The sequence below is a fragment of the Eschrichtius robustus genome, chromosome 3 (genome assembly GCF_028021215.1).
Source record: "Eschrichtius robustus isolate mEscRob2 chromosome 3, mEscRob2.pri, whole genome shotgun sequence".
Taxonomy (NCBI): Eukaryota; Metazoa; Chordata; class Mammalia; order Artiodactyla; family Eschrichtiidae; genus Eschrichtius; species Eschrichtius robustus.
In genome coordinates, this window is record NC_090826.1 from 83,663,120 (window position 1) to 83,685,530 (window position 22,411).

General features: G+C 44.9%; 1 pseudogene; it reads right to left on the minus strand.

The window, feature by feature from the left end:
- Window positions 1-19,177: 19,177 nt before the first annotated feature.
- LOC137761165 (phosphoglycerate kinase 1-like) lies at window positions 19,178-22,150 on the minus strand (annotated as a pseudogene).
- Window positions 22,151-22,411: the final 261 nt, after the last annotated feature.

Below are 22,411 nucleotides of genomic sequence, written 5' to 3' on the forward strand. Positions count from 1 at the left end.
TAAGGACAAAGTTCTGGGCCCTTGGTGGCAAGCCCACCAGCCCTACTCCCCTGTTCCAGCGCTGCACTGCAGCCAACTGGGTGTAACTGGATGTCCAGACGCTTCCTGAACCCCAGGCACCCTGCCCTCTGCATCCTTAACATGCTGTCCCCACTGCGGAGAACATTCTCTTCCCACTTCCTACCCGTATAACCCACCCCTCAAAATTCCACCCATTTTTCAAGGTCCACCTCAATGCTATCTCCTCCAGGAAGAATTTCCTACCCCTTCAACCAACTGTGGTCTTGACTACATTTTAATCTCTGTATGGAATATCCATTGTGCCTTACGCTGTGTTGCCTTAAATGATAAGCTTCATAATTCAGTTAAAAGACATTTATCAAGAACGTACTGTGTGCTGTGCCAGACGCTGGAGATAGAGATGCATGAGATAAAGTTAACTCAGACAACATGGGGCTCTTAGCAGCCCAGGTAGTACCTATTTCAACTGAAGAATTTCCAGGATTTTAAAATTTATTGCCTTCTCCTAGTTCATTCTTCAGCTAATCCGTTCACTACCTGCTCAGAGCTTGGACATCCTCAACCACAAAGTAAAAGCTTTGGGCTACAAGGTCACTGAAGATCTTTTCTCACTCAACAATGAGTCTCTTTTACATGCTGGAGCCACCTTGTCAGCACTTCAATGGCCACTTTGCTCCTTTATTAACATCCAGCAATACAGTGTCCCTCTGAGCTCAGAGAACTGGGGGCAGAAGTTTGGAATTAATACGTCATTAGCATATTTTTATTAGCGGCACATGGTCAGCACGTCGGTCAAGTTGATAATGAGCCATACTCTCTATCTAGAGTGTAATCTCATCTGTAAAATGGGATGGTTGGAGTGAGCCCCTTCCAACTCTGATGTTCCATGATTCATAATTATTCTCTCTCTTGCTTCCGCAAAGAGCATATCATGTTCTACAAGGATCTGGCCGCCAAGCCACCTAGCAGTGAGAAACAAATACTCAGCTACTCCCAGCCTCACCCCAGGGTGAGCTGTATTTTGAGGAGGAGGAGGCTGCGACTGAGCCCAGAGGCTTGAATTTTAGTCACTGGCCCCCATTCTTAGCATAAGTTGTTGTGGGAACCAGGTGAACAAATTTAATCTCTGGAGAGGAAAGGGCAACCTCCGACGCTACTTGATGGAAAAGCTCACCCTCCTCACCTCACGTGCCAGCTCCCCTCCCCTGCGTGCTGCTTCTGGTCCCAGCCACGTGCCCGTGTGTGGAATGAACTACAGTCTGCGGGCACCACATCGACCTTCCCCAGACTCAGCACGCTTGTTGGCCAGGTACCCATCACTCAAAGAATTTGATGTAAGAGGAAAAATTCAGTCAGCTAATTCAAATTTTCCCAAATAGAGGAGCAGCTTTTGTAACTGACCTCCTCCTAGCCCACTACATTAACCACGCTTTCCACCTTCCTACAAAACATTCTGGTGGACGCCCCACACTCGGAGCCTGCACCATGCCCTTTGCTCCCACCAGCTGAGCTCTGGGCTCACCGAGAATCTCAGCTGCGCTTGTCGCCCAGTCTGTTTATGGTAGCAGTCCTTGTAATTGCGGTGAGGCGATTTACTCAAATGCTATAAAAATCAATTAAATACAAGTGCAAAACAGAGAGCTGTTGGTTATATAAAAGCCAAAGCGTTTAGCTTATAAGGAGTAAACTAAGTTAAATTCCTAAAGATATTTGCAGTCAGTTTTGGCTTGCGGAAAAAGTTTTGGTGTTTGGTGAAAATAATAAATATATAGAAAGATTCAGCACTCAGATTGCTCTGTAGCGTCTATATCTTCTTGTTCCACTTTGAAGAAAGCAGAATAAAAAATTGTAGATGAGACACTATGGCTGGAATCTATGTAAGAAAAACAACACAAATGCCACTCAACAGACCCCATACTCAAAAAGAAAAAAAAAGCCTTTACCCAATATCAAAATATTGGCTAATATTGTAAGTTGTAAGTTAAAATACAATATATAAGATACACTCAGATCAGTTACTTTTCACGTATCAGACCTAATAAGATTTCAGCCAAACATAGGTGAACAGTGTTCAGTCTGGGACCCAAATATTTGATCAAGTTTTTCATTTTACAGTTAACATTCAGTTCTTAGGGTGTCTCCATTGTTTTTATCACTATTATCATAAAAAATTTCAAGCATGTATAAAAGTAGAGAGAAAAGTAAATTTCCATATTCCATCATCCAAATTTTGCTATCCATGCTTCATCTATTTCTTTTTTTTCCTTTCTGATATATTTTAAAGAAAATTTTAGCTATTGTGTCATTTTATCCCTACTTTAGTAGTTATCTCTTTAAAATGTGAACATTTTCTTGTCTAACCACAACACAATCATGCCTAACATAATTAGCAACAATTCTTTGCTGTCATCTGATTCTTTGTACGTACCCAGTTTTCTCAGAATGCCCCCCAAATGTCTTTTTACTGTCAGTTTGTTTAAATCATGATACAAAAACAACACCCACATTACATTTGGTTGTTATGTCTCATGTGTTTTTAAATTTAGAACAATATTCCCTCACATTTTTTTTTTTCTTTCTGCTATTAACCTGTTGAAGAATCCAGGCTTTTTTAAAGAGAGATGTGGAAAGTTCAAAGAAGAGCAATTGACAAGGGGTTAGTGGTGAGGAATCTCAAAAAATGACAGAAAGAACCCCCAGTTTTTCAGGGTGGTCAAGGAGTTGATGCTGTCATGGCTCAGAGAAAAGTTTCCACTCCTCTGGGAGCCAAGAGCAGGAGACTGGGTTGAAAGACAAAACGTTTAAAGTTCTAAAACAGATATAATCTCTCAAAAACAAAGGGTCAAGCTATCAAAGAAATGCAAATCCAAGCCACAACGAAATAGCACTTCACACCCAGAAAAAGACAATAAACAATGGCTGTTGAGGTTGTAGAGAAATTAAAACCTTCACAAATTGCTGGAAAGAATGCAAAATGGTACATTGAAATTGTGCCTTGGGAAACAGTCTGGCAGTTCCTCAAAAGACTAAACAGAGTTTGCCATGTGACCTAGCAATTCCACTCCTAAAGTATATACCCAAGAGAACAGAAAACACATGTCCACACAAAAACTTGTCCACGAATGTTCATAGCAGATTATTCACAATAGCTCAAAGGTGGAAAGAACCCAAATGTCCATGATGAATGGCTAAATTAACGTGGTACATCCACACGATGGAATGTTTTTCACCATAAAAACCAGTGAAGCACTTCTACATGCTACAACATGGATGAACCTGAAAACCAGTAGGCTAAGTGAAAGAAGCCAGCCTGAAAAAACACATACTGCATGATTTCCATTTATATGAAATGTTCAGAATCAACAAGTCTATAGAGATGGGAAGCAGATTAGTGGTTGCCTAGGTCTAGGGGGTTGGGGAAGATTAGAGGGGATGATGGCTAAGGCGTGTGGGATTGCTTTTGGGGATGATGAAAATGTTCGGAATTAGAGAGTGGTGATAGCTGCACAGCCCTGTGACTATACTAAAAGCCACTGAATTGTACACTTTAAAGAGTGAATTGTATGGTAGATGAATTATATCTCAATAACGCTGTTAAAACACACACACAAAGGTTCAGGGGTTGGTTATCAGCCGGCTTTGAGCAAGTACAAGGACCCAGCCTGGGAGGGACCCACCTCCACAGAAGGCAGGCGGCCACCTGCTTCACTGCTGCTGGAAAGTGTGACTCCGCCCACGCGGCCATCAAGGCAGTGCTCACACGGCCTCCCTGCCGGCCCCTGCAGTCCTCTGGAGTGGATCTGTCCCGGGTTATGAACTAGGCAACCTCTTGACCCTGGTTTCAGTAATACCATGAACGGAAACCCAAGAGGAACGTAAAGGAGATTCATTTTCACTTTTGCCCACCTGATTTCCCTCCAGGCTGACCGTTTCCTCTCAGGCCTGTGCACGTCCTTGGAAAACAGCAAGACCAGATGCAGGTCCAGGTGCTAAACACTCAGCAGAGGAGAGAGCGGGGAGAGGCTGCAGGTCAGCCTGACGGCCATGGCAGCCTCCTTAACCCCCCGAGAAAGCGGGAAGAACCCAGCCCGGAGGCCGAAAGCAGGCTTCCCAGGCAGCAGGGTGAAGATAAGATTTCGTTTCCACATGGTTTTGGGATGGGGCTCCGTGTGACTGGTGGGACTGTTGAGCAATATCCAGCATGAAGTTATGGCCAAGGAACAGCGGGAGATTGATACAGAAGTCTCCTTGCCTGACTGAAATTTTCTCCAGGCTGTTTAAACTGCTGCTCTTGTCAGATGTGGACATCTGCCCGGCCCACACATCTTCGATTATCCCTCCGGCCACAGGATCCTTTGCCCATTCTGGCAAAGACACGGGCCTCAGGAGAAACATTTGGGCCCACAGAAATTGCAGAGGACGTGGGTCTGCTGCCACGCCTCTGGGTCTGCTGTTAATAGGGAAAGCTCCACTGATGGAAGGGCGCCGTGGGTGGGCCAGATTCCCACGAGGCCCTGAGCATTCTCCTGGCCACCCGCAGGCCTTACAGGCCCCTCCCTTCTTGCTCCCATTGTTCCCAATTCCTGGTTCCACTCAGAGGAAAAGAGGCCACAGGCCACGGCCCTTCTTAGCAGCTCCAAGAAAACAGGTCAATAAACAGAGAGAAGACAGACATCAAAAGAAAGAGTGCAACTTACAAAGCATATGTTTCCAGGGAGAAGAATCCAGAGAAAACATTAGATGGTTGTCTGGAGCCCTCACCCTAGATGCTAAAGAAGTGCCCTCTTTCACCCTGGGGGACCTGACACTCCATCCCCTCGTTGCTCTCGTTTCCAGCCCTGTGAACCCAGGAACCATCCTCCATGCCGAGCAGCCAGGAGCTGGTCTCTCTGTACATCTTGCTGCCAACATCTGTCCTCTGTCCCCTCCACCTCACCTTCTTCCTTCCCATGCAGCACCCAGACCCTGCAGCCAGGCAGGTGGGAGTTAGAACCCTTGCTGGGCGACCATGGGAAAGTCCCTTGACCAGTGTACTTCCCATTTATGTCTGCATGTCCTGGGAGTAATAACAGCACTCTCCTCCTGCAGCTGTGGTGAGCGTTGATGAGAAAATGTGTGCACCCAGCCCAGAGCAAGTGCAGGAGATTTTTTTAAAATTTTCTTTTTTCTCTTCTCCTTCCCTCTTTTCATTCTTTCCACAATCTTTCCTTCCTTCTCCTGAAGTTAAGTCTTCCAGGCTCAAACCTCCATCTCAGCTTCAGTGGTAAGCTGGGTGTGTCCCATTCCCAGCTGGCTGGCAGGCTGCTGTGCAACACACTTCTGAACCCCAGTGAGGGATCTGATCCTCACTCAGTTCCCAGCTCTGCCCAGCTCTGGAGCACACTGCACTGCTCTCCTAGGCCAGCCGCCACACAGGAAAGGGGTCCTGGCAGGTTTTAGCCCGTCATCACTGGCAGCCCCACAGTGTGACCCACAGTAACTTCTGCATTAGATGACACTCACTGTGTCAGGTAACGAAACAAGGGTCTCCCTTAGCTGCTGCCTTTCCAGAGCTTGAGCACCATCTTCCAGAGCAGGCAGGCTCCTGTGAGGGATGCAGCTCTAGTTTGCTTCCTTTTCGACTCATTTGGGCCTTCAGCTTATTCGGGCAACAGCACTGTGCACCTGTGAGGTGTCCTGTGACTGCTCTACGGACCCATTTTTGTCCCTGTGAAGCACCTGAGTAAGCAGGAAGGGGTTGGGGGAAGGGAGGGTCCTTTGGTCAATTCTAGAACTCCATAAAGAATCCAGTCTCTCACTTTGGAGCCCACACATCACAGTGTACCAGCCAGGCCTTGTAACTACCTCCTGAGTAAGAAGCAGCGTCCTGGGGAGAAGGTGGTCATCCCTTCCCAGGTGCCTAGAGAAAGCCTTGGCTCTGGAAGGAAGTACTCACCAGGTAGGTTTCATGCATCAAGGCTGCTGCCTGTCACCATGAGGGCTCCTGGTACATGGCACTCTCTGGCCAGCTGGTGGGAGGCAGCGTGCCCTGCCTTCGCCCCACTCCTGCAGAGAGTGATGGAGGTCACCAGGATCAGTCAGGGTTCTCCAGAGTACCAGAACCAATAGGATGGATGGATGGATGGATGGATGGATGGATGGATGGATGGATGGATGGATGGATGGATGGAGAGAGAGACAGATAGATGATAGAGTAGGGGCGGAAAAAGAATTCTTTTCCTTCTACCCTTCAAAATTCTCAGCTGGGGTCCCTGTAACAAAACAGATGAACAAGAGAAAGACAGAAGTTTATTAACATGTATATCTCATGTATACATGGGAGACACCCAGAAACTCTCAAAGAAGTATCTTAGAATTCAGGCTTAAATACCATCTTCAGCTAAATCAAAGAAACAAGGGTGTGGGGAGGCCAATTATGGGGGAGATCAGGAAAAGTGTGATAAAAAAAAGCAAAGTTTGTTATACAGATTTGAATGGATGTCTTCTCCATTGATGTCTCTGATAATTCAGTCATCCTTTTCTTTCAGGTACAGAGAAGGAAACACCCTCGTAAACTGAGATGTTTTCAAAATAAATGTAAATTTCCCTTACCGAAGAGTAACTTCTAGTCTGTTTTTTATAGCTTCTCCTGTGTTTACTATTCCTCAAAATAATCTCTATGCCAAGAGCATGTTTTGGGGTAGCCTAGTATGGTCTCCTACAAAAGGTAGATAGAAAGACATTTATTTATAAGGAATTAGCTCCTGAGATTATGGAGGCTGACAAGTCCCAAGATCTGCAGGATGAATCAGCAGTCTGGAGACTCAGGAGAGGTGATGGTATAATTCCAGTCCAAAGGCTGGCAGCCTCAAGACCCAGGAAGAGCCAATGTTTCAGTTCAAGTCTAAAGGCAGGAAAAAAAAAATCAATATCCCAGTCTGAAGGCAGTCAGACAGGAAAGAATTTTCTCTTACCTGGAGGAGGGTCAGCTATTCAGGCCTTCAACTGATTGGATAGGGTCCACCCACATTAGGGAGGGCAATCTGCTTTACTCATTTACTGATTCAAATGTTAAGCTCAGCCAAAATGCCTTCACAGAGACACCAAGAAGAATGTTTGGCCAGTATCTAGGTACCCTGTGGCCCAGTCAAGGTGACACATAAAAGTAACCATCACATACCATTTTCCTGAGCTTCTAGAGCAGCTTTCCTCAAAATAAGTGCTGCATGGAGTCCAGTCTTAAGAAATACTCCACCAAAAGAGAGAGAGAGGGAGAGGGAGAGAAAGAGAGAGAGAAACACCATATGGTCAAATACGTTTAGAAAATATAATACAATATATTTCTTCCTTCCCTTGCCCCACTTTCTCTTGGGGAGTCTTACAGTGTAGTAGCAGATAAAGAAAACTGAGAGGTCCTGTAATTAAGACAACTGTTTAAATGTGTTTGACCCAGTAGCTCCCAGAACAATGGAACACAGGTTTTTTGTTGTTGTTGTTTTTTAAGATTTTTTTGATGTGGACCATTTTTAAAGTCTTTACTGAGTTGTTACAACATTGCTTCTATTTTATGTTTTGTTTTTTTGGCCCTGAGGCATGTGGGATCTTGGCTCCCTGACCAGGGATCAAACTCTCACCCCTTGCATTGGAAGGTGAAGTCTTAACCACTGGACCACCAGGGAAGTCCCTGGGACACAGTGTAAGAAATGCTGCTTCAAGAATGGTTTTGAGGGCTTCCCTGGTGGCGCAGTGGTTGAGAATCTGCCTGCCAATGCAGGGGACACGGGTTCGAGCCCTGGTCCGGGAGGATCCCACATGCCGCGGAGCGACTGGGCCCGTGAGCCACAACTACTGAGCCTGCGCGTCTGGAGCCTGTGCTCCGTAACAAGAGAGGCCACGAGAGTGAGAGGCCCGCGCACCGCGATGAAGAGTGGGCCCCGCTCGCCGCAACTAGAGAAAGCCCTCGCACAGAAACGAAGACCCAACACAGCTAAAAATAAATAAATTAATTAATTTAAAAAAAAAAAAAAAAGAAAGAATGGCTTTGAGACCTGGCTGGACATCCACATCACATGGGGAGCTTTGAAAATGCCGGTTCCCATTCTCTGACTGGAGGGGGACCTGGCAGTCCTCATCCCTAAACACGCCCTGGACTCTTCTGGGTCCTGCCTGTGGATTGGGCCGGGGCGGGGGAGCGGGAGCTGCTCCATTTGGCAGTCATCCCATTCACTGAGATGTGTCCAGGGAAGGGGAGCCACTGCCAGTTAGACAGAACTCCCTCTCTTCGGCCTGACTCCCTACTTTGGTGAGGGCAGCCTGAGGACAAATCCTTCCTGGAATCACCCCTATTTTCCTCCTAAAGCAATGTGAGAAGGCTCTACCTGTTTTAAGCCCCAGGGAGGCAGCAGGATTAAGGAGAATAATAAATTAAGGGGCTGGGTGCACACCAAAGGTGTTGTACACAGCGGTGGGTCTAAGGCCTGGCCTGGCCCTCTGGGTCCTGCCCAGCCCCCAAAGCCTCTTTCTGTCCTGGGCACAAAGTTGCATTTAGCTGTCTCACATGCTAAATTGTTTCACTTCTCTGTGACTGCCATCACTGTTCCCTCTACTTTCTTACTTAATGCCCACCTTTCTTTACTTGGATAACTCTTTCTCCAAAGTGTAGCCCAGGTACTGTCTTCTAGAAGTTTTCTCACATACCAGGTTGGGCCCAGTGCTCCTATATGCTGCACAAGAGCCCATTTTAGCATGTAGCGCGTATGTGCTAAAATGATGTGTTTATTAGTCCACGCCTTCCCAGACCCTAACCCTACTCACTCTACTTTAAAATTGAGGGGGTGTGTGTGTGAAAAATCCGAGGTTCCATTTCATGAACATTTTGGTTAAAAACTGGTGTTCTTAATCTAAACTATCTCTAATTCCCTAATTCCTAAGTAGCACTTGCTGAGTACCTACAAATTCATGATTTCCAAACAACTCACTCTTCTCTCCTCCTCTTTGTGAAGGGTTAGAACACTTCCACTAGGCCTTCAACTCTTTAAAGTCAGACGATATGCTTTAAACGTCTTTGAATCCCCAGAGCCTATATATTATAGGCTTTCAATAAATGGTGGAAGTTAACTGAACGGTTGATAACCTCTTAGGAAACAGATTTCATTTATGTGATTCATTATCTTCATGATTTCATACCCAGAAACCTAAGCCAATGATTTTTCTTCTTTGCCAGACTTCTATATTAAGGACTCAGAGATTTCTAACTTTTCACCCTGGGGAAGAGAGGACAGCCAGCTGTCAGGAAATCAAGAATTTGTAAGAACTCAGCAAGTTCCTGGAAGGAATTAGGGACAGGTGGGGCATTTGGGAGTAAGAAATGACACTAGTTTGTAGCCAAAATCTTCGTGAAATGAGACCTCATATTTTGCCAAAATAAGTAAATGAATGAAAAAAAATTTAATTTAAAAAAGAAGATAAAAGATAAATAGACATCTGGAAACATTTGGTGTGCCAAAAATTATAATTCTTGAAGGCTTACCACCAATGTTTCAAATCTAGGGCTCAGAATCCTGATTTTGAGAATTCCGGTTATAGAGTTATGGCAACAATTCTCAGAACTAAATTTGGTATCAATCGGCCCCACCTCTTTCTACCTCCAACAGGACGTGGTGAAATTCTGCTTAATTTGTATTCATAGCCAAGATGCCTTTTAGAATATTCTTGCTGGGAGAGAGGGAGGTGGAGAGGAGATGCTGGATGCTTCTAACATCACCTAATGATGGTCAGAAACTCTTTGGGTATGAAAACATTGGGGGATTGTATTAGAATGTTTTTGGCTCTTACACAACAAGGAAAATTTCTTATTTTACATAACAAAAAGCCCTGCAATAGGATGGCCTCCAAGTTAGTGACATCATCAAGAACCCAGCTTCTCTCCACGTTTCTGCTTTACCATCCTTAGTGCAAATCCACTGGCTTATCCTTAGGTTACCAACTTGTGGTTATAAAATGGCAGCCACTGCTATAAGTATCACTTAAAAACACAAAAATGTCACATAAAAGAAATATCCCTGTCTCTCTTTTAAGGAGCTAATCTTCTCAAATCCCTTCAGCAGACTCCTCTCATTTCTTATTGGTTGGAATTGTATCACATGTTCAGGCTTAAACTATCCCTAGTAAGAGGAACAGGGTCATTTGAAGTGGCTTAACTTCATCAAGACCCAGCCTCTGGAAGCAGGGGATGGTCCCAGCCCCCCTGGAAGCACAAGTGCCTCACTAAGGAGGGGACACCGAATGGGGTTCATTTAGGAGGGAGGGTGGGTACCATGCCCATGGGGGGACCTAACAGTGCCCACTGCAGACATCTAGCCGCATGCCTGAGAAAGTGCAGCAGGTTTAAAGACCCTGGTAGGATGGAAGGTGATGGGCAAGTCAATAAACTCAGGGCAGGATGTTTTTTCAGGGATGCTGCCGCCTGGTCCTCATTCTCCACACAGATATGGGGAGCTCTGTTCTAGGAGACTGGAGGGAAAACAGACAAAGGCAAACCTAGTGGATGCCCTTTCAGTACATGCTTGCATATGTAACATAATGTTATATTTTTATCTGTATAAATATCTTAAAGTATGGACCTAAAAGATGTATGTATTTTATCTGTGTAAGTATCTTAAAAGTATGGAGTTAAAAAGATGGAGGGGGTAGAATTCTCAAGTCAAGCAATCGGGTGTTCTCTAGCTGTGCTGTATACTTTCCTGTGTTCCCTGGGAATGGCCTTCTACCAGCTCTGACTCATTAGATGACTATGTTTCAGATGACTGTACCAATTCTTAGTTGAGAACATATGGTCCCCGTACCTATGAGGAAGCCAAGAGTTTTCAGGTGAAGTTTCCACATCATCATAAACTATCTCCAGGTGAAAAGATATGTTTGCCTTTCTGGTTCCCACCTAGTCCTGCTGCCGCCGATGGCTGGAGGACTGTTATTTCATGAAGTCTAGACTTGTTATCCCAGCCCAGGCACACACCTGCTCACCTGTGACTCAACCACCAGAGAGCCGCCCGACAGCCACTTGGCCTCCCACTCCAGCCCGCTCTTTGAGAGTCACTTACAGCCCCCTTTTGCCCGTTCTTGTCCCTTCTATCACCCTGAAGTTGGACTTATCAACTTTATGTTACAATTTTTAGAGTGGGTTTCTATAATATTTAGGTACAGGTAATTTTCCAGAAACGCAAGTTATTAAGACAGATGAATGATCTCGCCAGCCCAACTGCCAGTCCCTTCATGAGTAAAGGCAACATTTTCTCAACCAAGGGGCTATTGGCTGGGCTTAAGAGGGCAGCAAGCCAACTCTACCTTGAAAGGGTCAAAAATGAAACATCTTAGCTGCATGTTGCTAAGGGGGACATTATTGTTCATTGGAGCCCTCCTGATGTCATTTGTTAAATAAATGAATGGGTCCACCAGTGGCAGGTGGCCTGTCTGTCTACTGGTAGCATGTGGCCTGCTGGGTTAAAGCTCTGCTTATAGCCGGCTACCCTTCCTTCAAGGCACTAATAGGGCGTCTCCTTCTACAGAAAGGTCCTATTCTTCCAGGGAGGCAGTACCATTTAGAAGTTAAGGGCTCTATGCTAGAGTTCCTGCATTCAAATCCTGGTTCTGCCACTTACCTGCTGTGGGATCTTAGGGAAGTTATTTCACGTCTCTGTGAACGTGTCCTCATCTGCAGGATGGTACAATAAGGGTGTCTACTTCATATGCATGTTGTGACTGTGACATGTAAAGTAATTGGTATATAGCAAGTGTTCAATAAATGTCAGCTATTATGATTTTTAAAATATTTATGCCATTTAACCCAGAAATTCTGCTTCTAGGAATTCATTCTAAGAAAGTAAATCATGGACTTATACCAAAAAACTACCCTTCAGCATTTTCTTATAATAGCAAAATCTAGGTATGGCCTAAGTATCCAAGGACAGGGAATTGGTTGACTAAATTATAATATGCCTATAAAATGAAACATTATTCAATAATTAAATACCAATGTATCTCTGGATATGACATGGAATGATGTTCATGAAATACGATTAATATGTGATAAAAACAAAAATATAAAATAATATGCATAGTAGATACATAGTAGATACAGTGTATTAAAGTGTTTATAAAAACAATGAGCATATTATGTATGCCAGGAAAAGGGTATACCAAGATGTTAATAGTAGGATTTAGTACTTATGTTAATAGTAGATTTAGTAGTTTAGTAGGATTTAATAGTTAGGATTTTAATCTATTTTTTCTTATCTACTCTTTCAGTTTTTCTATAATTACAAGTAATCCATATAAATTTCAAAGAATTCTAAACCGTCTTGTATTATTCCTGTCCTGAGCTTGGCTGACTGACCTGAACCCGGGTCCCTGCTCAGCAAAGTAGAGTGAGGCTGTAAGAGTAGGTCCCCCTGGTCAAGGGCAGCTCACCCTTGGGCGGGTCCAGTGACCCACGAGGTGTGAGGCCCTGCCCAACAGGGGCACAGTGAACATCAGGCAGAGCAGCCCTCATGGGATCTGGACAAGAGAGTGGGGAATGGGATGGGCAGCCTGGCAGGTGAGGAGAACAAACCAGGGCCTCCGAGATGGGCCAGAGGCTCTGTAGGAGAGGGAAACCATGGTAGAAAAGAAAAGGAGGGGGTTCCCAGTGCTGCCCTTGGCTCCTGATGGCTTACTGGTTCTTGGACCTATTTTAGTCCACAGGTGTCCTTAAAATCAACCCCAATTTCTGAGAGTATGTTTTTTTAATTATTAATTTTATTTATTTATTTATTTTTCGGCTGCGTTGGGTCTTCGTTGCTGCGCGCAGGCTTTCTCTAGTAGCGGCGAGCAGGGGCTACTCCTAGTTGCAGTGTGCGGGCTTCTCATAGCGGTGGCTTCTCTTGTTGTGGAGCGCGGGCTTCAGTAGTTGTGGCTCGCGGGCTCCAGAGCACAGGCCCAGTAGTTGTGGCTCACGGGCTTTGTTGCTCCACAGCATGTGGGATCCTCCCGGACCAGGGCTCGAACCCGTGCCCCCTGCATTGGCAGGCAGATTCTTAACCTCTGCGCCACCAGGGAAGTCCCCTGAGAATATTTTTGAGTGAGTCTCTGTGTCTCACGGCAAAACTACCTGAATGGCCAGTGCTCCCAGCACTGTCTTCCCAAACGGATCATGCGTTTCTTTAGAGTAAGCAGCTTGTTCTCCACACCATGCTCATGTAGCTCAAGACTGGGCAGAGTTTAGTTTTTCATTTAATGCTTCATTTTTTCGTTTCTACACTCAACAAATATGTAATGTGTATTTATGATGTGCTAGGTATGCTTCTGAGCACTGAGGATATAACAATAAACAAAATAGACCAAAAGGGGCTTCCCTGGTGGCGCAGTGGTTAGGAATCCGCCTGCCAATGCAGGGGACACAGGTTCGTGACCCAGTCCGGGAGGATCCCACATGCCACGGAGCGGCTAGGCCCGTGAGCCACAACTACTGAGCCTGCGCGTCTGGAGCCTGTGCTCTGCAACGGGAGAGGCCGTGACGGTGAGAGGCCAGCGCACCGCGATGAAGAGTGGCCCCCGCTCACCACAACTGGAGAAAGCCCTTGCACAGAAATGAAGAACCAACACAGCCAAAAATAAATAAATAAATTTATTAAAAAAAAAAAATAGACCAAAATATCCCTGCCCCATGGATTGGCAAAATATAATAAATAAAATATATAGTATGTTAGGTCATGACAAGTGCTAATGAGAAAGATAAAAGAGAGGGAGCACCAGGGTGGAGGGATGGTAGGCAGAAGGAGTTGCAATTGTAAATAACACAGTCAGAGAAGAAGGAAACATGGGAACAGAGTCCTAAAGGAAATGAGGAGGCATGTCATGTAATTATTTGGGGGAAAAGCATTGCAGGCAGAGAGAACAGCAAGTGTAAATGCCCTGAGGCAGAGAGAGCCTGGTGTGTTTGAGAAAGAGCAATGACACCAATGTGGCTGGAGCAGAGTGAGCAATGGGGACAGCAAGGCTGTCCATGGGAAACGGGCCCATGCCTAAAACAGGATGAGATCAGAGGGCAAGGGAGGTGCAAGAAATGCAGAGGTTGTTTCTGGAAAGGACGTGTTGAGGTGAAGCCTTGACCTCCAACCTAAGACCTGAAAGTGAAGTCTGAGCCCTTGCTTTGGGTCCTATCTTTAGGTAGGAGAGGAGGTCAGCGAGGGAAGGGAGAGGCCAGATCGCATGGCCGGATCACAGAGGGCATGGAAGGACTGTGGCTTCTACTCTTAGTAACGTGGGGAGACACGGGAAGCTTTTGAGCAGAGTAGATGCATATGTGACTTGGGTTGTAACAGATGATCCAGGCTGCTGCGTGGAAAATGGCCTGCAGGGAGGCCAGGAAGCGGGCTTTTGTGGCAACACCAGGGGAGAGATGATGGGAGTGCAGATGAGGGTGGTAGTAACAGCCATGGTGAGAAAAGGCAAGACCACATTCCAGATGTGATTTGAAGTTGGAACACTGCAGCAGACATGATATCCTAGAGAGATACGGCCCAAACCGAAGGCTCTGGCTCCAGTTCCAGGTTTAGGTTGGAGGTCAACATGTCCCTCCCAGGAACAACCACTAACTGTTCTTGCACAACATGACTCATTTTGGTTTTAGACAATAAGGCGTTTTCACGGGTCTCTGCCTGGATGAATCTTCTTTCTTAAACGACTCCCAACTTTCCTCCCTTCTGACTGTTCACCACCAAATATCTGAAATAATTGAAAGAACCACATTGTCCTTTTTGAGATCTTATCAAGTCTTTGGCAAGTTCAGATGAAATAGCAAACTTCTCCTTTAAAATTAATCTACACATTTTCTTTGAAGATGAAAAACAGATTTCCCATAGCCTGGGAAGTGAGCAGGACAGGGAGACAGTAAGGAATGCTCAAGGCCAGTGTTCCTGGAGTAAAGTTGCCCTTGGGTTGAAAGTTGAGAAGAACCTCGGGGGAGTGATTAAGATACCTTCTGTGTCATGAATCACTGCGAAAAACATCAAACAGCGCCCTGTGGCCTCCAAGACTTAACATGCTTCCAAATATAGCTAATAAGTTACTGGAAAGAATCTTAGCCCCTTGATAAACATCTCACTGAGGCTGAACACCATAACTGCTGTGAAATTAATAACCAGCTCTCCTCCCTCACCTTCACCCCCCACCAACTGAACACTGTTCATCAAAGAGAGACCAGACAGTTTTGAAACATATATTGACCCTGTCTTTCTAGCTATGACCAAAGCATTCTAAGGATGAATTAATAACAGGGAGAAAATTATGCTCAAAATCATGCCAGGAATAGGGCTGTTGAGTTTCTGAATCAACCAGAACTAGAGCTAATGTCTGCCCATGTGTGTGGTTTAATTGCTCAAGGTCATTTTCGAGGACCTGTACCAGAGGCTGACGAGCTTTGTTGGAATTACTGGAATTTTTTCAGGCTCTGTCGTGTCGGCCTACTTCATGTAGGAGTCAGATGAAATGCCAGTGGTCCGACAGCCTAAACTCCAAGTAACATATTTTCTACCCTGCCTGTGTTCACTAGTTTTCCCTAAAGTGCGTTGACTTTGGGGTCAAATGATCTGGTTTTGAAATTTAACTTTACCATTTCTAGCGGTATGGCCTTTAACAAGAGGCTTAATTAATATCATTCAACACATATTTATTGAACACCTACTGTGTTCCAGGTACAGTAAACACTGATGAGTGTACAGTTCTTTGAGCCTTGGTTTTCTCATATGTGGATGCCACTAACATCCCCTCCTTTGAGAATAAGCTTAGTAGAGAGCAGGGTTAGTGAGAGGATTAAGTGAGATGTTTGCTAAGCAAACAGCACAGAGTAGGTACACAGTGAATCATATTCATTATTGTAATTTTAAGAAAGCATTCAGGTTTTACAAGGGAGTAAGGAACATTTTCTCAACTGGCAGATAAGAAAACCTGGTCCTCTTTGAGAAGGTAATCAGAAGTCTGCTCCAGAACTTCACACTCTTTTGAAATAGTCTTTCACTGGTCCGTGCCTATGTTTCCATGATGATTAATTTTATGTCAGCTTGATTGGGCCACGTGGTGCCCAGATATTTGGTCAGACATGATTTTCGGTGTTTCTGTGAGGGTATAAACCAAGTAAAGCAGATTGCCCTCTTTCGTGCTTGTGGCCCCATCCTGTCAGTTGAAGCTCTGAATAGAACAAGAAGGCCGATCTTCCTCTGAGTAGGAGAGAAACCTTTCCTGCCTGAATGCTTTCAGAATAGGACACCAGTTTTTTTCCTGCCTTCAGACTTGAACTGAAACATCGGCTCTTGCAGGGTCTTGAGCCTGCCAGCCTTTGGACACAAGCTACACCATCAGCTCTCCTGGTTCTCAGGCTTTTGGACTTGGACTGAAGCTAAACCCCCAGCTCTCCTGGGCTTCCAGCTTGCAGACTCATCCAGCAGGTCAAGGGACTTGCCAGCCTCATAGGTGCAAGGCTGTAAGAGCTTATTAATTCATGTATGGTGTGGTATAGAACACGGAAACAATAAGAAGTTACTACCCCCATTAACTAAATTTGCCTTTAAATTTTTTTCCATTTTACCATTTTCAAGATAGACTTAGCTTTTAAAAAAATCATCTCTTGGGCTTCCCTGGTGGCACAGTGGTTGAGAATCCACCTGCCAATGCAGGGGACACGGGTTCGAGCCCTGGTCCGGGAAGATCCCACATGCCAAGGAGCAACTAAGCCCGTGTGCCTACAACTACTGGGCCTGTGCTCTAGAGCTCACGAGCCACAACTACTGAAGCCTGCGTGCCTAGAGCCCGTGCTCCCACAACAAGAGAAGCCCCCGCAATGAGAAGCCCACGCACTGCAACAAAGAGTAGCCTCTGCTCCCTGCAACTAGAGAAAGCCCGTGCACAGCAGCAAAGACCCAACACAGCCAAAAATAACTGAATAAAATAAACTTATTTTTTTAAAAAATCTCTTTGTTTCCAGAAAGTGGATAAAAATATCTTACTATTCTAGATTAAATAAGTCTCTCCACAGCTAAGTATGTATCAGGGAACTGCATTCCCTTTGTTTCAGCCTCTTTAAACATACCCACCTTTAACAAATGTGTGGATTAAGCATTGCACATGGTATAATGTTTCAGTATATTTTAGCTATGAATTGCCCAACACTTTATCAGGAAAGTAAATAGCACTGGGATTAAAAAACTTTAAGCAATCTGGGTAAGCAGAACTTTCATTGTACAGGATTGTTTTGCTCACACAGCATTGCTTATACATCATGTACGATTCTGGGGTCCGCACATCGAGCCCTGGCTTCAGTTTCCTGGTGTCAAGGACACAGTCCCCCTTGCATGGCCCAGGTTCATCACCAGTGGGAAGAACACTGTCTTGTTTTTCTTCTCTTCAATAACACCTAAACCCACATCCCACGGGACCTGTAGAAGCTGTGTCTCAGCTCAAAGCAAAGGACAGTGATGTCTCCCACACACCTGCTGAAAACCCATCTGGATCAAGGTGAGGGGAAGCCCTCCTCAACCTTCCCAAGGACTCCCTCCACCTCCCCTCCAACCCCGTCGTCAGTCCCTGATCCCAGTCTGACTTCAGGGGGTCCCAACCTGGGCCAGTCCTGGAAGAAGGGCTGCTTTTCCCTGGGGGAGCATCGAGAAGGCTAGCTGAGGCCCAGATGGCCCTGACCCAAGGGAACACACAGTACCCAGAGTCATCTTTCGATGACCTTTGCTCAGGGAGGAGGCAGGATGTGAAAAGTCCCCCAGTCCTTCCTCTTTGGCTCTATGATGTGTTATCTTATTATTTCTAGATATTTTTCCTAATAATAGTTGCTTGATCTAATGTAAGAGTGAGTCTGTGTTCCCTGAACACACGGTAGACAAGGGGAGATAATTTAGAAAAGAGTAAGAAAACAGAATATTTGGAATTAAATACATTTTTTGCCTGGATGATTCTCACAGTTGATAATCCACCATGATGGCATACATATTGGAGAGGAACAAATAAAACTATCCTTATTTTCAGACGACATATGGCCTATGCAGAAAATCCCAAAGAATCTTTTTTAAAAGCTCAAAACAAAAATGAAGCAAGCAAACAAACAAAACCCATCTAGCACTAATAGCTTAGCTAGGTTGCAGGATACAAGGTCAACATTCAAAAATCAATAGTATTTCTATATACTGTCAATGACCATGTGGAAGCCAAAATTAAAAATATAATACTGTTTATACTATCCCTCTAAATAAAATATATAGGCATAATTATAACAAAAGATGTACAGGACTTGTTTGCTGAAGACTACAAAACGCCGATGAAAGAAATTAAGGAAGATGTAAATAAATGGAAAAACATACCGTGTTCACAGCTTTGAAGACCCAACCCAGTAAAGATGTCAATTCTCCCCAAATTGATCTATAGGTTTAACACAATTTCTGTCAAAACCCCAGCAAAATTTGTGTAGGTTTTGACAAGATTATTATAAATATATGTGGAAAGGCAAAGGAATTAGAATAGCTGAAACAATTTTAGAAAAGAAGAATAAAGAGGAAGGAATCACTCTACCCAATTTTAAGATTTACTATATAACTACAGTAATCAAGACAATGTGTATTATGGAGGAATAAATACCCAGACCAATAAAACAAAATAGATAAGCCAGAGATAAATCCACACCAGTACAGCCAACTGATTTTTTTTTCCAATGGATATTTTTATTATTTATTTAATAGATCACCAACTTCATCTCCCTCCCTACCAACAACTGGCATTTCATTTTGTTTCCATGCTGAGTGGTGAAACAATGACAAAGCTAATCAGAATAAGCTACTTCATAAAGAGAACTAAGCTAACACAGCTCACTTTCTTTTAACAGGCATAATATAAATATATGCACTCTAGAATGTACAATGGTTTAGTCTCTAAGAAATTCAAATGGGAACTTGAATGTAGGCAAATCCAGGGTGCAGTAAAGGTGAGCTGAGATGCCGTACAACTGTTTAAGGGTTCCTGGCGCTATATCTCTTGGCCACTAGCCAAATCTTGACATGGGGGAAGATATCAGCTAATGCCAAGTGGAGATGCAGGAAGCGCTAAGTTGACTTAGGGGCTATGCACAGGAACAAAAAGGCAGGAAATACTAAACATTGCTGAGAGCATCCACCACCCCAGGAAGGACTTTACCTTCCAGGAGCTCTAAACTGGCACCACCCCCAGTGCTCACATGGCTGACTTTATCCTCCGTGTTCCATTTGGCACAGCAAGTAGCAGTGTCTCCCCCACCTATGATGGTGATGTAGACCCTGGAAGTGGCTTTCACCACCTCATCCATGAGGGCTTGGGTTTCTCGGGCAAAAGCTTCCCATTCAAATACGCCCACAGGTCCATTCCACATGACCTGCTTAGCCCGACCAACAGCCTCAGCATACTTTTTGCTGCTCTCAGGACCGCAGTCCAAGCCCATCCAGCCAGCAGGTATGCCAGAGGGCACAGTGGCTTGGCCAGTCTTGGCATTCTCATCAAACTTATCAGCAGTGACAAAGTCAACAGGCAAGGTAATCTTCACACCATTCTTCTCAGCTTTGGATATCAGGTCTTTGATGAGCTTGGATCCCTCTTCGTCAAACAGAGAAGTGTCAATCTCCATGTTGTTGAGCACATTAAGGAAGGTAAAGGCCATTCCACCACCAATAATCATCTCACTGACTTTGTCCAGCATATTATTGATCAGCTGGATCTTGTCTGCAACTTTAGCTCCACCCAACTTTAGATGGCCAGGAAAGGTCGCTCTGGGCTCTCCAAGGCCTTGGCAAAGTAGTTCAGCTCCTTCTTCATCAAAAAACCTCCAGTCTTCTCTGGCAGATTTACTCCCACCATGGAGCTGTGGGCTTGGTGAGCAGTGCCAAAAGCATCATTGACATAGACATCCCCTAGCTTGGAAAGCGAAGCTTGGAAGGCTTCTATTTTGGCTGGCTCAGCTTTAACCTTGTTCCCAGAAGCATCTTTTCCCTTTCCTTCTTCCTCCACATGAAAGCGAAGGTTCTCCAGCAGGATGACAGACCCAGCAGCTGTGTCAGCACAAGCTTTCTCCACTTCTGGGCCCACGCAGCCCTTCAAGAACAAAACATCCTTGCCTAGCAGAGATTTAAGTTCTACAGCAACTGGTTGCCAGGAGTACTTGTCAGGCATGGGGACACCATCAGGCAGGCCCAGGTCAGCCAACTGATTTTTGACAAAGGAGCAAAAGATACTCAATGGAGAAAGGATAGTTTTTTTAAAACAGAAAACGCTGGAACAATTCAATATTTATAGGCAAAAAAAAAAAAAAAGAACTTCGAACCAAACCTCACACCTTATACAAAATTAACTGAAAAATGATCATAGATTTAAATGTAAAATTATAAAACTTTTAGAAGAAAACATAGAAAACCTTCAAACCTAGGGGAAAATGAAGAGTTCTTAAATGTGACACTACAAGCACAGTCCATAAAAGAAAAAATTAAGTTGTACTTCATCAAAATTAAAATCTTTTTTTCTGCGAAAGACCCTGTAAAGAGGATGAAAAGACATGCTATAGACAAGTAGAAAATATTTGCAAACCTCACATGTGGCAAAGGGCTCATGTCTAGAACACCAAAAACTTCCAAAACTCAACACTAGCCAGGGGTTGGGGGGCGGGGGGTGGTGACTATAAAGGTGCAGCACCAGGGATATCTTTGTGGTGACAGAACTGTTCTGTGTCTTGACTGTGATGGTTGTTACGTGAATTTACACATGTGAAACGATTTTGTAGACTCACATGTAAAACAAAGGAAATCTGAACAAGATCTGTGCCTTTTACTAATGTCAGTTTCCTGGCTGTGATATTGTCCTGTAGTTATGTAAGTATTACCACTGGGGGAAACTGGGTGACGGTACACACAACCTCTCTGTACTATTTTTTGCAACTTTCTTCGAGTCTATAATTATTTTCAAATAAAAAGTCTTTAAAAATGGTTGACTGGATGGTCCTTACTGGTTGATAATCCTCAGGATAACTGTGACTTTCCTCTCCCACTGTAGACAGCAGATATTCACAGGGACGGACTGAGGCTTCTATCTCTTTCTGACTTCCAGTATGCTGACCACAGATGCGTTCAATATGTTTCTAAGTGACGGCTGTCCTTGACCTCCTTTGGTTCCCTCCTCCTACTGGGATGTCTGCCCCCGTGCCTTTACTTACAACTGCCTGAGGTTTCCATCAGCCAGGCCCTGATGAGCCCCACTTGTTCCAGATTCTTCATATCCCGCCAGTGACAACAGGCTAGTCCGAATGAATATTCCATTCTGTACTATTCTACACCTTCCAAGGGAGGGAAGTTCTTTGAGGTGGGACCTCCTTCTGTCATGTGCACCCCTATATCTCCATCCCCTAGAATAGTGCCCAGAATAGTAGGGACTCAGAAAATATTTATGGACTGAGGGACTGACTATCCATTAAACAAATACAAAAATGAAAAGAGCAGAAACAATCTTGCATGCCAAATTAAGGAGCAGGTCTACAGGTCTCTCCCCAGGAAGGAGGCAGCAACCTCCTTTACAGGCATGTGTCTTATTCAAGGCCACCTAACACACATTCAAGGGCCACCTTGTCTGCAGCAGTTGCTCCCTCGGGATTCCTACAAATACTGCAAAGAAGGGGCACTGTGCAGTGCCCTCTGTTGAATGCTGTTCAAAAGCATTTACTGAGCCATACTGCCTGCAACGGGGATTCAGAGGTGAGCAAAGCCTGCTTCCTGCTCTGAAGAAGTTCCTGGTACAGTTGGGGGAGACAGACACGCAAACAGATCATTCCAATAGGTGAGCCCAGGGTGCTAGGACACTGAGCAGAGTGGAATCCCAATCTAGCCCAGGGGTGACAGGGAAGGTTCCCCAAGGCAAAAGACAGATGGGATATGGGCAGATAATCACTCCTGAGAGCATAGACTCTGTCAGGCTCTGGGCTAAACACCTCAGTGAGCCCTCTACTACACCAAAAGGAAAGTTTATTCTTTCTACTCACCTGAATCCGGAGAACAAGTAGCATTAGGCAGCTAAGAGGAAGGGAAAGGGTGCTCCCAGGCCAAGACAGCACCATGAGGAAAGGCAGGGAGGTGTGCTCCACCGGATGTGCAGGGGCCCGCCAGCACAAATCACTTGTATCACTGGGTGACAACTTGACTGTGGTTAAGGAGGGAAAGGAACCAGAAGTAGTCGACAGGAGCCAGACCCTGGAAAGCTTCATTTGCTGCTCCCACAAACACCAATGGCCTTCAGACTGGGCTCTGTGGAAGCCTGGCAATCGCGGGGCTAGGCCACGGTTGCTGCAAATGTTTGGTTCAAATTTCATTCAAAA